The sequence below is a fragment of the Protopterus annectens genome, chromosome 13.part0, assembly GCF_019279795.1.
Source record: "Protopterus annectens isolate FY-2018-M chromosome 13.part0, PAN1.0, whole genome shotgun sequence".
In the NCBI taxonomy this organism is placed as follows: domain Eukaryota; kingdom Metazoa; phylum Chordata; order Ceratodontiformes; family Protopteridae; genus Protopterus; species Protopterus annectens.
The window spans coordinates 841773645-841790456 of record NC_056747.1 but is presented as its reverse complement, the minus strand read 5'-3'; the positions used below and the strand labels follow the sequence as shown (position 1 = coordinate 841790456).

Below are 16812 nucleotides of genomic sequence, written 5' to 3'. Positions count from 1 at the left end.
AAGTCACTAGGGAAATGGAGTACCATAACATTATAGATAAAGCAATATTGTAAGAGAGCTTTTATGATGTCCCAAAAGTCATTGTTTAGGTTTTGGAAGAGAAGACAATTAGCTTATGCCTCTTAAACCAAAGAAAGGGAGCATTAAGTTGTTTCTGTAAGAAGCCCTCAAGTTATTAGCATAAGGAATAGGTTTGTAAGTAGACAGAACAGGGGAAAGACATTTTTAAACAGAGAAAGGAGAGTACGATCTAGCACGGATTCCTACTGGACACTGAGTTATGAGTCAGAAGGTCTGTTTCTAGTCTGAAGAAAGTTTAAGTCTACTACTTACATAATTTCAATTTGTCTGAAAACTTATGAAGCAAAACTTGTTTTAAAGAATTGAGCAAGTAATATGGAAGGATTCACCAAGTCAAAAGCCCATTTTAAATCAGCAAAGAGAACTAGTGTAAGTAATTCCTTATTCATATCAGTCAAAATAAAGTCTGTAGCTGTATAAAGGGCTGTGAGTGTTGTATGACATTCTAAAGCCATTGTGACAGTTAGCAAGTATTTACAAATGCTCCAAATATGTGGGAGGATTTGCTTATAGATGCATTTGGCAAAGTTTATAGCTAAGTGATAAATGATAGTTATAGGGTGACGGTGTACACAGTTAACCACTCTGCATTCAAAATGGGTCCAATATATCTTACTGAGGGAATTTACACTGATTCCCCACTAACCAACACCTCTCAGTGAATGACCATATAAAATCAAAACCCCCTTCATCAAGTAGCCACAAATCCCAAACTAAACACCTGGCTGTTCACTTTATACTGTGATTACATGATCTGTAGCAGATCAATCCATTCAGCCAGTCACAGCAGACATAAGAACTGCTCAGTGATCACATCACATCACATCACATGATCAACAGCAATATTTCATGAAAGGCATTTTAATGAGTAGAACATGATTAGTGATCATTTCCACCAACTTAGAAACTCAACTAAAAAAGCAATAATTACTGACAAAAAAACTTCTACTGCAAACTTCAACAAACTCATCATAACAATCCCAAACAGTTTTGGTCATCTATTAACAGACTCCTTTCCCCAGGAACATCCAAAACTCCCACCCCTCTTAATGCTGACCCAGACACTCCCCACCTCACTGCAAATGCTTTCAACTCCTTTTTCACTGACACTATTCTATCTCTAGCTGGACATCTTAGCACTAACAACTCCTGCCCACCAATAAACCAAAGACACTCTTCCAATAACTTTAAACTACAGCCTATTCCTACCTCTTTCATCTCTAGACTTATTCACAAACTGAAGCCTTGTACCCCTTCTGCTGATAAACTCCCTTCACTTTTTCTCCAAAAAGCTGCCAAAGAAATTGCTTATCCAGTATCTATACTTATAAACAGGACAATCCAAGAGGGAACTATCCCAAACATCTGGAAAATTTCCCACATTATCCCATTACATAAAGGTGGGAATTCCATTGAATACTCAAACTATAGACCAATTGCCCTCCTTTCTCCATTAGCAAAATAATGGAAAAATGTATTCACCATCAACTTTACAGTATCTCTCTCAAAACAACATAATAGCAAACTGTCAGCACGGTTTTAGACCTCATCACAGTACTACCACTGCTCTCCTATCATTTGTAGATACCATCAATAGGAACCGTAACGACAACCTTCTCTCTTCTGCTCTCTTCATCGACCTCTCTAAAGCTTTTGATATGGTCAACCACTCCATTTTAATTAACACTCTTACATCCCTCTCCTTTGATAATCTTGCCACTAAATGGTTTACATCCTACCTCAGCAATAGACAACAAGCAGTTCAGTGGGAAAACCAAATTTCTTCACTCACACTCGTTTCCATCGGTGTACCTCAAGGCTCCATTCTAGGACCCCTTCTCTTCTCCCTGTTCATCAATGATCTCCACTCAGCAATCCCACAAGCAACCTGCATTCAATATGCAGATGACTCCACTTATCTGCTCTGCTTCATCTCCTAATGTACTTTCATCTATTACTCAAAATGTCTTCAACACAGTAGAAACGTGGTTCACCAGACGTAACCTCCTCCTCAATGCCAAAACTAAACTTCTCCTTTTCTCCTAGCACACGGTCCTCCTTTGCACTTCACCATCTCCTCAAATAATGCCACTCTCATCACCCCTGATCTAACAACAAAACTTTTAGGAATAACAATTGATAATAACCTCTCCTTTGATCAGCATATCAACAACACCATTAAAATAGTCAATAGAAAATAGGAAGCCTATATAGAATTAAACCTTTCCTAACCTCTTCATCCAGAGCCAAGATTGCCCACTCCATCTTCTGTCAACTCTTCTCGCCACCAATTTTACTAACCTAAGGAAAGCCAACCTTAACAAACTGGCTACTTGCTACAACAACATTGCGTTTGCCACTCGCAACCCTTTCAGAAGTCATCACTGTATTAACCTGAAACTTCTAGGCTGGCTAGAACTTCAAAACCTTCTGTTAATCCCTCAACTCACTATTGCCCATAAAATTCTATACCAACCCAATAATACCTATACTCTTTAAACTTTTAATCCCTTATAACAACCTAAACTCCTTCACTCTTCCAGTAAACTTATGGCTACTATTACAAAGACTAATAATTCTTCTGGTGACTCTCTATTCAATAATACTGTAGGAAGGAACTGGAATCTGCTCCCCAGTGATATAACACTTACCACATCTCTACCTCTCTTTAAACATAAAATCAAAGATTACTTCCAAAGCCACTGGCTCTGTTCCTGTACAAAACCTGACTAATCTTTTACCTCTTCTGTGCTTTTCTAATACTCTGAGCTTTCCTACTACTTTATTTTCTTTCTCTCTTTTTGTGAGTCTGCTTCAATCTATTTCCCTACAGTTTTTTGTCTGTTTCCTCTTCCCCTTTGTTAATCTCTCTCTTCCATTCTTTTTACTTTTCCTTCACTTTTCTTAAACTGCTTCCCTTCCTCCTCTCCTACGATAGAGTTTCTCTTTCTCCTTTTGGTACTAAGATTAGTTCTATAAATTATTATAAATCAACTTTTGCTCTCTGCTTCATGCCTTGTTCTTGATGTTATTACAGCTAATACTATTATCCTTAGAAGTGTGATTTTTTTATGTGTATATCTGTAATTGGGTTCTATTTTTTTATTGTCTCGCCATTTATGATGATTTGTCAATTTGATTGTCTATTTTTGACCTTTTGTTAAAATTTATGTGGAGCTTTTCTCCCCGGGCCTCTACTGAAAATGGAAATATATCCAGCTAGACTAGCCCGGTCAACAAATGTAAAATAAAAATAAAATAAAATAGTGATGATTCAATGATCAGTGCTACACAAGGTGCCCTGGTACTGGTGGGAATAGGGTTTGTAAAGGGAATACAGTGCCCAACACCAAATACAGCATAGAGCAGTTATTACTCACACAGTGCAGTCAAAGAGGAGGTTAGAGAAGTCAGTTGTTCTATGTTCTTCATTCATTAAAACAGGGAAGCTGTGCTGACTGGAAACTGGGCATAATGGGACATACTGACCGGTAGTGCTTAAGCCTGGTTATTTTGTTATCTGAAACAGTACTTTCAGCCCAAGAAGGCCACATATAGTTATTAGTCTTAAGGTAGACTCAACATAACTTACATAAGAGTGAGGTTAAAAGATGTGTCCTGAAAGAGTTGGAGTAGTTTGGACACCACAATTTAAATGTTTCTATTACGCACTCAGAAGGAAATAACTTAAGTCACTCTTCCTAATTGCCTCAAAATGTTCTTGGGCCTAGCAGAACATCAGAGATCTGCTTATCCAAAATAAGAGACAGTGGCAGAGGAAGTATGGAATGGATCCCTGAACCACGTATGCCTGGGAAGAAATGCAAAAGCAAGTAATTGAAATTCAAAGAGCCATGTTCACCTATATATTTTCCACTGCTTTGCTATGGAGGGACTTAGGTTTGGAAATCTTTTTTTGAATAAAGAATGAAGTATTCCTGACAAGCCATGGCAAACTACTAACTCATAAACTATAAAATAAATTAATGATTTATTTACTTAATATTACTTGTAAAATACCTAAATTTTTGAACAATTATCTATTTTGGATATTATTTTTCTGGGAAAAAATCTTAAATAATGACACTAGCACTATTTTCTTTTCATTCCCATAAATAATGCCCGATGTTGCCTGTTTAGGTTGAGTAGTGCTGAAGGTAACAGCAGACTGATAACTGTACCAAAGGCAATGCTAATTCTGAAGAGGAGGGCACTCAGTTTGTGCATCAACTCAAAAAATACAAGTCAGATCATGGTTCTTGCTATTTAAAGCAGTACTTTTACAAATGATAACAAGGGTTGGAGTTGCTAGATCATGCACTGTTTCATACTTAAACATTCAGGTTTAGTTGTCAGTTTCAAACATTGCAGATTCTAAAACGAATTCAGCAATGATTTCTATGGAGATAGTACCTAATCAATTCATTGTAATGTGTGTGCCACACCTGTCAGGGGACTGGATGTTCTTCATATTGATCACTGCTGCAGTAGCCTTAGTATATAAGTTACATTCTGCCAAGGATATAATAGCCAGCCAGGTTCGAAAGCTTCAGGACACCTTTCATGCACCCAAACTGTTAAGCCACTCGAGCTGAGCTGACTAAAAGGCAAGTTTGGACGTGAAGCCCTTCAGAGCTTTACTGCTACAGAAGAATACGCTCCTCTGAGGCTTTTGATGATCGATGGTCGGCTTGTGCTTAAGTTAACTGGTCAGACAGGTTCCCTTTGGATGAAAAAAAAACTTCCTTTTTTTTAATGATGTTTTATTACTTTCCTCTTCAGGAAAGTTATTTTGAAGCTAGTAGTGTTGTGTTTTAAAGGATTGTTCAGAGAATGTAACATACATTTAAGTGGAGCACTCAATAATTCTGTCAGTTTAAGAGTAGTGCTATTTAAATTATAAAATATTTTCTGTGGATAAATTGTGTTTATTTTAATATTGTGCATCTAGCATAGTGTTTGGAAGTACTTTTTACTATGTTTTTTTCTGAAAAGAGTAACTTTTGTGAACTGGTAGTTTTACTGGTATTGGTGCTTGTTTTCCCCAGGATAGAGGCACCATTTGTGGCTTGACCATGGAACAAATTGTAAATCCCACAGTTGGTCCTTCTTCCAGCCACAAAAAGAAAACGTTAAGCAAACAACTTTGCCATCACAGCAGGCTAGCAATTTGCCTCAAGTGCAAGTGCATGACTCTGCTATGCTATGTTGTACTGCAAACAACTCATCTTTTACCTCAGATCTCTCTGGTATAGCACTTACAGCCACTATGGGTCTGGGGTTAGCAATATCCTCTACTACTGTTGTGGTCCCCTCAGTGGGCAAGGGAGAGACACTATTGTTGTCCTGGGAGAGGGAACAGGGAAGGTTTCCCTATTGTGTCAGAATGCTGTGTTCATTCCTGGAGAATCAGTGGCTGACATTAGTAACATGGCTGGGCCCATTTCCTGTCAAAAAGAAGCAGAAAATCAAGCATGTATCTATTCATCCTCAAATTTCTTTGGGTAGGAGTAGTTTACTGGGACTGGCTTAAGGTTTGATTAAGGACATTGATTCTTCCTGTAGAGCAGTTTCCAGTAAAAGAAAGAGGGATGTCTCCTTTCCTGAAAAGATTCAAGATTCTGAGTCTGAATAGGAAGATGCAGGGACAGATTTAGGGCTTTGTCCTCAAATTTCAGATTCAGATTCATAGGAGTGCCCACTTCCTGATTCTCCTTGTGTGTGTGTGTGTGTGTGTGTGTGTGTGTGTGTGTGTGTGTGTGGGTGTTCTTTTTCTCTGAGACTATTCCTAGAATGTCCCAGTGTTTTCCCCTCAAAAAATACTATGAGTTGTTACAGAAGGATTTTCTAGAACTTACACCCATTCCTCCTGTCCAGTCTGCCTTAGTGGATGTGTATCATACTGCCTGCTATTTTCCTGATAACCAGCCAGATGTACTTAAAAAACGCAGATAGGCTGTATAAACTTCCTCAGTTTTTTAAATGTTTATACACTAATCCCAAGCCTGACCCAGCCAATATAATATTGGTTCACTCCTCTGCTGGTAAGCACTTAGTTAATTCCAATCCTAGTCTTTCTAATAGTTAATTCCAATCCTAGTCTTTCTAATAAGGATGAGAAAATAATTGATGGGTATGGGGGAAATGTATATACTTCTGCAACTTTGAATTTCAGAATTTTAAATCTACAGGCTCATATGTTAAAGTTTATTTTTACATATTGTGAAAGTATGAGGAATGTTTTATCTACAGTTTCTTCTTGTGAAGAAAAATCCTCTTTAAATAACTTAGTTTCTTCTATTGCACAGGTCACTACTCATTGTTTGCAGACTGTGTGTATGACTCTGTTGATAGTTCTTCCAAGGCTATGGCCACTTGTATGGTTTTAAGGAGGTTTGCTTGGCTACATTCTCAGAACCTCCAAGAGAATGTTAAAAATTAGATTTTAAATTCTCCCTTGGATAGAGATTTAATGTTTGACCCCACTGTTGCACAGGTGATCAAAAAGTATGATGAAAGGGGCAAGCTGATCCAGGGCCTCACTAAGATTTTTCAGCCATCCTTTTCCAAATTGTCCAAGGGATTTTCTTTCTCCTAATCCAATTTTGGCAAAAAACAGAATAAACAGTCTCAACGGAGTTCAGATAAAAGTGGCAAGAAGGTTCTAAAAAGAAGTCTCAGACCTCCCAAAACCAAGGCCACTTCAACAAGTCTGAATGACCTTGTGACATCCCCCTCCCACCCTAGCCCCTTTTCTCTTTCAGAAAGTCTAAGTCTTCATTTTTCTCTTTGACAACAGATTGTTACAGACAAATTGGTTCTGAAAATCATTCACTGGGTTACAGATGGCAGTGGGAGGAAATTCCTCCTTTTCAGGGCTCACTCCTCATCCTGCGGGTCAGACTGTTTTGTTTTCACCTGTTCTTTCATCACATGCTGTCCCAAAGAGTGATAGAGCCAGTTCCACCTTCACAGGTGGGGAAAGGGGTTTATTCAAGGATGTTCATAGTCCCAACAAAAGAAAATGCTTGGGGACCAGTTCTGGATCTTTCGTTCCTAAGCCTGTTTGTGATAGAGCCCAAATTCAAAATTATGTCACTTCACAACCTGCTGCCTCTTCTTCCTCCCTCAAGTTTCATCACATTCCTGTTCATCCAGACTTTAGGTGCTTTTTAAGGTTTTGTGTGTCTAGATCAAATTATCAATTCTCTGCCTTACCCTTTAGACTATCCACTGCACCAACACTGCTCACAAAGTGTCTAGCTCCAGTTATATTTCATTGCAGGCTATAGGGTATCCACATTTTTTCTGTATTTAGATGACTTGCTTGGAATTTATCTCTTGGATTAGAGATCTCTTGCACAAACTGGGATTCTAAAAGAACATTTAAAAGTCTTTCTTGACTCCCTCACACAGGATTGTGTTTCTGGGATGTCAACTAGAAACCTCAGTTCAAAGAGCTTTTCTTCTTTATTTAGATCTATTTCTAAGGTTCCACTTAAACTTCAGTCACTGTGAGGGAATATCTCAGGATTTGGGGTTTCATGGCATCTATGATTTTCATGATACCTCTGGCAAGACTCCATATGAAAAAGATGAAGTGGTATCTGAAATCTCTTTGGTTCCAGCAACAACACCCTTTATCTTTTCAGATTCTAGTACTGTGGCTTGTCAGAAGAGAAATCACTTGGTAGAGACAACAGATATACTTAAATCAAGGTCTCCCCTTCTCCCTCCCTGATCCAAAGCAGTCAGTCACCACAGATGCTACAGATTTTTCATGGGGAGCAGTTTCAGGAGAGATAAAAATGGAGGGGGTGTGGGACACCAAGGACAGATGCAAGCACATAAATATCAAGGAGATGCTTGCCCTGATCAAGGCCCTCAACTCTCTGAACCATCTATGGTTCACAGGATCTCTTCAAGTGGTTACAAAGAGTACCACAGTGTTGTGGTACATCAATAAGCAAAGGGGACCAGGTTGTACCCCCTTTGCAGACTAGCTGTGTTAACATGGAGTATAGCTTTACAGCACAGTCTCACTCTACAGATATCCTACATTCTGTCAGAGCAAAATTGTTTGGCAGACAAGCTGAACATTACCAGGGCAGACCCTCATGAATGGAAACTAGATCCAGGAGTATTTCAAGATTTGATCCATCTGTGGTGAATTCTTCAAGTAGACCTCTTTGCCTCCTCTCTGAACAACCAACTGGAAAAATTCTGTTCCAAGACTCCATGCAAAAAGGCATGGAAGACAGATACCTTATCTTTTCTTTGGACAAGAATGTTCCTGTATGCCTTTCTACCCTTTCCACTACTCTCCAGGGTACCTCTGTACATTCAGAAGGAATACACCAATTTCTTTGTGGTGACTACCTTCTGGCCCACCGTGGTTCTCTCTTCTTTTGGAAATGGCCAAGTACAATTTCCACAAGCTTCCTCACAGAATTGATCTACTCACACAAAAACAGGGGTGTTTTATACACCTAGCATCAATCATCTTCAGTCAAATGCCTGTATGAAAGGCTCTTAATTCCTTTTAGGCACCTGTTTTCTGAGGATGCACAGTGGGTAGTAATGGCGGCAAGAAAGCCTGCTACTAGAAAATCATATATTAGCAAATGGAAAAGGTTTTCTAGTTGGTGCCAAAAACATAACCAGTACCCTATCCAGGGCTAGTTGTTCTCTGGTTTTACAATATTTGTGTGAGTTACTATCTATTGCCTTTCATCATTTTTTCCTGTTAATTAAATGTCATTGAGGTAGCACTGCATAATGTGAATCCCTTCTAGTACAGATGCCAGTCCTAACATTAGCTGACTGTAATGAAATGAACCATTATGGATGCTAATTGTTAGGAACTTCCTAGAAACTTATCCTGTCTTATGTGTAGATAGTCTTGTGAAACGTTATGCTTAGTAAATTTGTTGCTCCCTTTATAGATGTAAAGAGATCTACTGTACCGTTCTTAATGCTGACCTTTAACACAGAGTTAATAGTGATGTTAAAATTGCCACATACAGGAAAATTCCTGGACTTGCCTTTTAAATCACTGGTATTTCAGTTGTAGCTCATTCATTTTGTTTTTTGGTCCTGCCATTCATATTTTAGGTTTTCCCATATCTTAACTGAAAACTCACTAAACAATTGTCTATTCTAATGCCAGCTTATCATGTTTGGCTAGCTAGTTAGTTAGTGCATTAGATGTCACCTGTAATCTTCTAATAGCATGCTAGTTTAACTTGATCTTTTTTATCCACTCCGCCAAATACATACACTTTAGCTTCTGCATTACCCTGCTGTATTACAGGCATTGTTATTTTTGCATTTTGGAGACTTTTTACGGACAAATCTTTCTAATAATGCAAAATATTCTTCCAGCATTATATGTGAAAATAACCTCCCATATCCTTACATGAAAATCATTTAGAATGTGGCTTGTGTGTCTAACTCCACCTTAAGCTTTGTTATTGTCACTTTTGGGGTGAATAATATAATTTTTCTACCAGCTGATTCATGTCATAAATTCAGCTGTATGCTCATCTGGTCATCACGTTCATTCCCTGTGCTTGCCTCTGTTTTGTCTGGCCTTTTCTCACTTTTTGCATCCACAATTTCGTATACTTTGTCATTCATATTTACCTTTCTGCTCCCATCATTTGTTATTTAATTTTCCATCTACTCTTCCAGATGTACCTTATATCTCTTACCATTATGTCTGTTCTAGAGTTATACAATGTTTTATTAAAGTTCTAAATATGTCCTTCTGTTTTATGTATGTAATGACAAATTGTTCTTTTAAGCACATGCAATTTGTCTGCATCAATATTTGTATCATTCTTATGACCCGGGTCATGGCTGAATAGGGTCCTTGGATCAGTTCACCAAAAGTAAGTAAGTAAGCAAATAGACAAATAAATACATAAATAAACATGATCCTTTTTATAGCATTTCTTATTGCTGTTTAACAATTTGCAATCCTTGTTGTATGCCTTTGTCTTAGTATAACTGATAGTGTATTATTACCTTATTCACTTAGCTGAATCCAGACTTTCATTGGTAATGCTATGTTCAATGTTTTTAGAAGTGTTAAAACCTTCTTTAGAGAGCAACTTCTATATGTTTATGTAGCTAATGTCAAACACAGACCTGTCTTTCAGTGTATATGCACACAAAATTCAAAGTTCTGATCTAAACTACACAGCTCTATCATATATTCGAAGACAGTCTCATGTTTCCTTTAATTTCTTTTGTGAATTTTAAAATGTTCTGTCATTATTTGGGGATGTCGTTCACATGTATCTCTTAAGACTTTTTTTAATTACTTTTTTATAATTGTTACTTGTGAACTACGCAACAGTGCATAAGTTCTGATGCCTATTACATTCAATCCAGAAATTTCTGGTGTTCCCTGCATTTAGCAATAGTAACAATTTTCTATCTTTCATAGTATCGTTTGTTAAACAATGCAGTACCACTCCTTTGATGCTATCTGTCCACTTCTCTGATGTAGTGACAAAAGTAACATTAATTTGCCCCATATACTCACCTGTTTTCTGTTTATTTTTAGACATTTTACTGATCAGTTTCCTTCTATGCTCAAATCACCATTCAAATACTTATCCATGTACTGGTTTTACAAAAGTTGCAGTTTTACATGAGAACACTCTTTTCTAACATATACACTTGCTTTACAATGCTGCTTTTCCATTTTACTATTCATAAGCCTTCTACTCACGTATATACTTCTATACAATGTACATTCACTCAATACAGGAAAATGTCATTACATTAACACAACTCAGTCAATTTTATTTAAAAAATGACTATATAAGCAGCTAAAATGAACACGTAACATTTCAACACAAATCTGAATTCAATAGTATATGAATGTTTCATTGTTGTGCTTGCATCGTGTGTTATAGTTCAAACGCTCACTGCATACATCTGTTTCAACATTTATTCATTATGCTGCACCTCTTTAGTGTAATAGTTACTGTAAAATACCATTAAATACATTGTATCCATTGCTAAAAAAGTACACTGCTTCTCCTTCTCTTAAAATTAAACATACTTATTTATTTGTTTATTTATTAAATTTATCAACCAGAATAGAAAACTAAGCAAAGTGGATCATTTTCAGGTTCAGTCCAGGATGTTACAATAAACAAAGATGATAACAAACATAACAAGGCAAGCACAACTTTACAGTCCCATAAAAGGTTGCTACAGATAAATTATCAGAGTGATAGTTATTAGAATGGCTATTATCACTATACAATTATGAATAAAACTGTACTTACAGTATGTACAATATTGTTTTTGTTTGTAGTGCAGCGCATAACAAGTAGATCCAAGCTAACATTTTGTTTGAAATGTACACGTTTATCCCAGCAAATGCTCCCATACAGAAAGATTTCAAATTTGTTTAGCATTTTCATCATGTTTATGATGCTCGTGTTTGGTTAATTTTTGGACCAGGTGTGCAGTATTTATATTTTCTATGTGATTGGCTTGGCTCTGAAAAGAGGATTGGATTGTCCTATTAGGGCTAATGCATCACAAGAGCACATTAATAAGTAATGTATATGAAGATTAAGATGAAACACAAATGGTCAGCTAATATACTATGTACATGGAAAAATACACAGCTGTACCAGCATTCACTGAAGTTTACCATACATAATATATGATGTCATCAAGTACATGTGACTGTACAGTTTTTCAAAGCATTGGATTTAAGTTGTGTAACTTATGATAACACACAAAACCAATATGATTGTGAACTGATCGAAACCTGATCTGACAAACCTTCACACAGTAGGTATTTGCTTTAACATATGTGTTTGGTTGATTCAGTTTGATAGATACTAGAAATTCCCAGCACTGATCCTGAAAAAAAAAAACAAGAGTAAAAGCATGTTGAATTTTGTAAGCTAAATGTTCTGCGGCAGATTCTAACTGCATACATTTAATGTATACTATTTTACATTTTGTTGCATTTATTAACAATGTATTTGGGGTTAGAACCTACCTGAGTCCGAGGATCAAGTCACGTTTGGGAATGCTTTATCAAGTTTATTTTTTAAGATAGCACTGCACATTCTTATTTTAGGCTGTATTGGACTGATGAGATCCCTCAGCTCACGTAAAGCTCTCATCTTTTCTTCTCCAAATTCATGTGGGCAAAATACTTAGGTGTAATAAACTTGACAATGAAAAAGCAATACCCACAAAACTAGACTGTACAGAAATTATGTGCAAGAGCACTTTAGGATATCGTGCATTATACTGCTTGTGGACTGCTGCGGGACTTCACATCATTATGAATTTAGGACATCATATATGTTTAAATTGTTGAAAACTTATGGTTTAAACACCACTGCTCAACAAGTGAAAAACTGACAGCTACGGTACGACGGCTAAAATGAGTGCTGCACCTAAAAATTCAAAACAAGTTTAAACCTTTTACGATTACTTCTAACATATTATCGTATCAGAAGAAGCAATTTTCCCGCGAGATGCTACCAACTATGGACGCATTACTGCTAAGCGCTGTTTCTAAAAAATCGCATCGCAAAGTATAATTGCTCTTCTAGTTTTGCTTTCGTGTTCATGACCATTTGTTGCTTACGCATGCGCAGAACTATATTCTCTCATTGCTACTCTCGGTGTCAACTTCCTGCACGTGGGTTAAGACTTGTTTTTGCAGAAACGTGTGTTACAATTTTGATTGGAGGCGTGTGGTAACTTTTTCTGACGGGAAAATGAGAAATCAGTAGACGAGTGTTCTTGGGTATGTGAGAAGTGAACGGATTGGTGTGATGTGTGCTGTTCCAAGTACTGCTTAGTTAACATTCTTTTTTAGCACTGTAAACGTATAAACATGCCTGCTTTGTGTTTCATCTCCATAATGCTTTAACTGTGTTAAATGCTGTTTCCGTAATCGTCTGAGACATTGTTGAAAGTCACGGTCCCTGACCGCTCAACAACTGTCCCTAATTTTGACTGCAAATTTAGGTCTGCTCTTCTTAAAACTGGTGACTTAAAAGAGTTATAGACATTAATTTGCACTCTTATTCTGTCCAAGGGAGCCCGCAGGATTTTTTGCAACTTGGGGGGGTGCAAACCCAGAGCTTCACCCCCTCTACCCACACAGCCATTTCAGTGTCCCATTACTTGGGTATTTCTCCCCATTTGTCATAGACACTGTTCAAATCTCTGTGTGCATACTGTTTTATGCTTTACTTCTACAATGATTACAGATATTTGGATTTCATTTACAACTTTTATTTCAAATTTTATAGCACAGACACTTGATAGACATTTACTAAACCAATAGTCTTATAATGAAAACAGACTTAGCATTAAAACTTCTCTACCTTTGAAACTCACATTCACTGAAATAGCATTGAAACTCACATTCAAAGAAAATGCATCTGGCCAGTGGCAGGTTAAGTTTACCTTTGGGCTGTTTTCAAACCATAGGCCCTTGCACACATTTTTTAGGGCCATGCAAACGTTCTTTGATTCACCTTACTGATTGTATTAAATATAATATATAAATTGAATTACATCCCTTGTATAATACAGCACCACTTGTTAGAGTGTGTTTTAAAGTTATAGTTTTGAACATTTTTCCACTAAGCAATGAAACAAAACGTACGAAAATAATGACAAACTGTAGGCCACTCGGATGTCTGCCATTACAGTCCACCAGTATCGGTCAATATACACAATCTCTGCAGAAGTAAGTCATCTGAATAACTCCACATTAAAGATATCTGAAACTAATAAAGAGGTTGTTGCTAGAAAACAACTTTATATTTCAGTGTTCATTCTACAAATTCAGTGCCTGCTGCCCTCAAAGAATAAATTGCCTATGTTAAATAAAAAAAAAAAACGATAAGCTAATAATATTGCAATAGAGAATGGATAGAAAACTGATAACAGCTTCATAGTTACTAGGTAATTCATCCAAAGGAGGACATTCACAGGACTGCAGCATCCACTCCCTTTAAAGGACAACACAGTACAGTATCAGTGATCCACATGCATACTGTGGGAGTAGAACCCACAGCCTTCTGCATCAAAAGTGAGGCTCCTACCTGTTGTGCTACTAGCAATGCCAAACAGACTTGGAATAAGCAGCACTAAACTTTACTTCACCTGAAACTCTCAGCAAAATATTTAATTTATTTACATTTGTTTACCAGGAAAGTCCAGCCCATTTAATGTGCAAATTACACTTATTATGGAATATTTGTTTCTCCATTTATTTACTGCAGGTGTCATAACCCCTCCCCCAAAAAATGGAAAACTCAACAATATGACTGCAAGTTTTAGTTTACCCCATATCACACAGGCTAGCAGTCTGCTTGCACATTTCTTGTTCTTCAAAAAAAATAGTGCTGATGAAAATTGTTTTAGTCTAATAACTTTCTAAGTGATGTTGATGATAAACTATTGCCCCTAATGATATTATGTTCCTATTATCTAGTCAAAAATGTAAGACACTGCAATGACTTCCCAAACACCAAACTGATGAAGTTTTTATTTATTGGGGAATGAATGCCCGAAGAAAAGTCCAGCATTTGTTAAGAAAGTACACAAGGATTTGATCTCATTATGGAGGTAACTTTTAATGACATTGGTTCACAGGTTAGTACTAGGCTAACTGCCCTTACGAGCCATTTTTAAGCCTAGCCAATTATCCCTTGTGAGCCTCAAACCGTGCACCTTGTGTTTGTAAGGCAAACACTAACCATTAGGCCACCTCCCAACCCAACAAGAACAGAGACTGCCTTTTTCCCCACAATGTGTGTGATGCTTGGATTAAAGGCCAGTACAAATTGCATCACCTTCAGTATCCCCCCCCCCAAAAGTCACCAACAGGTGTGCTCAGTGTCAGATTACTGTAGGTCAGGCACGGTGATGCTGCCAAACTGAAAATGGAGGCTTACCTCTTGTTCTAACCTAGAACGGAAGACAGGTGCAAGCACTGAGGAACATAGTACTGGGGGTGAAGAATGAGGACAAATCAGCAGTGCTTGCAGCCTGGGATGGCAAGGACACAAGAGGTCTTAGCTTGACAAAGCAGCAAACAGTGAGCCTTGCACAACAGGGAAGGCAACAGACTCCCCAAACCCTTAGAATTTTCCATACACACTTTACAGACCAGTCAACAGGAATGCATAATGAGCCAGTGAACTAGCCTTGGAGGTGGGGGGACACAACTCGCGCACAACCGGAATGCACATAAGCTCAGGACTGCTGCCTCAGCTGGTCTCTTACTTTTCCCTTCTTGCAAATTATCTGAGCACCTGCACCTTTATTTACAACTATTCTGTACCAAGCAAGTTAAACAAATGCTGTCTATGCCACTTTAGATTACTCTCTACACTAACCCATGGAGCTCCTGGCTGCATCAAGAATATCCCGTGACTTGACAATGTCCATCACAATTTCCTCCAGCTCCTCTAACTTCTCCTCATTCAGCTCCTTTCGGTTTCCAATGAACTTGGCAACATGGCAATAAGTATAATTTTCACTCACAATCTTTATCAGCTCAGGCAAGTGATAACCGTACCATTCCCTACAAGGGAGATAAAAGAATCACATTCAAGAACTTTTAAAGTACAAAAGTTAGACCACACACACTCGCAGCACACAGATTTCTTAAAATAGGTCTTTGCGTTCAGCGCGCACTTCCCTTCTGTGTAAAATATGCTACTACACCAGATTTCATACGCGGGGGAAGTGCTAACAACTGCATACGGACGATTTGAAAAAAAAAGATGAATAACAGAATGCTAGATAAAATTAAAGTTTTGCTCCATAAATTCCCAGTTTGAGTACAAAGCTAACCAGTCTCAATACAGTCTGAACATTAGCAAAAGGAGGTCCGCCGCCCACCCACCCAGGTCAATATACAATGCAAAACATCAACTCTCCTTACCGACGGTAGACAGCATAGCAGCAATGCAAAACATCAACTCTCCTTACCAACGGTGGACAGCAAAACAACATCAACTCAAGCTAAGTAAGATCCACTCTCTCTCTCCTTAGTGTGGCAGGCAGCAGCAGCAATGAAAAACTCTCCCAAAACATACAGCGTTGACTCCTATGCTTTAACTTCCATGCGTGCTTTTGTGTTTAAATGTTAGCGTGTGACACATGCATGGGTGCTCCTTAAAGAAAAGCGCTTCATTGATTTTTCCCCAAGAGACAGATCTTATTGCTGTAAAAGTGGAGGGGCGCTTTCTCCCCCTCGCTCTATGGTTCCGGCGCCCTTGGACTGCAACTGTACGCAAAGGGAATTCTTAAAGAAGAATGCCCTTAAAAGAAAAAAAATTTATTTTTCTTTAATGAAAAGAAAATTAATCTCACTGTCAGCCGGTTTCAGGGGGGTGCAAGTGCACCCCCTTGCACCTGCCTGCAGGCGCCCTTGATTCTGTCAATGTCTCAAGTTAATATAGTGCTGATATTTTAACAGTGTCCCTGAATGTTCTTGATTATTTCTGGATGTGTCCCTGATTCGGTTGAAATTTGTCACCCCTGAGGTTGTGGGTGGATAGTTGAGAGCTATGGCCAAGCATTTTTCTTTCGGTAAAGTGCATTTTACCCGAATACTATGTATTAGAGCAACCCCTACCACCAGGACCTGCCTTTGGTCAACTGGTGCCTTAGGCAAAAAGGCTCCCTAGCCCCCCCACAACCAGCTGGTGC

The 16812-nt window shown here is 38.0% G+C and overlaps 1 protein-coding gene across 2 annotated transcripts in view; it reads left to right on the top strand.

The window, feature by feature from the left end:
• Positions 1-12720: 12720 nt before the first annotated feature.
• The window catches only part of MRM1 (mitochondrial rRNA methyltransferase 1), a 199533-nt gene continuing 195441 nt past the window's right edge, over positions 12721-16812 (top strand). Inside the window, exon 1 of one of the 2 annotated variants that reach the window (XM_044054562.1) lies at positions 12721-12772. The gene's annotated coding sequence lies outside the window, so the exon portion shown is untranslated. Of the gene's footprint in view, positions 12881-16812 lie in introns of both variants that reach the window. The other variant, XM_044054561.1, reaches the window with a different exon arrangement.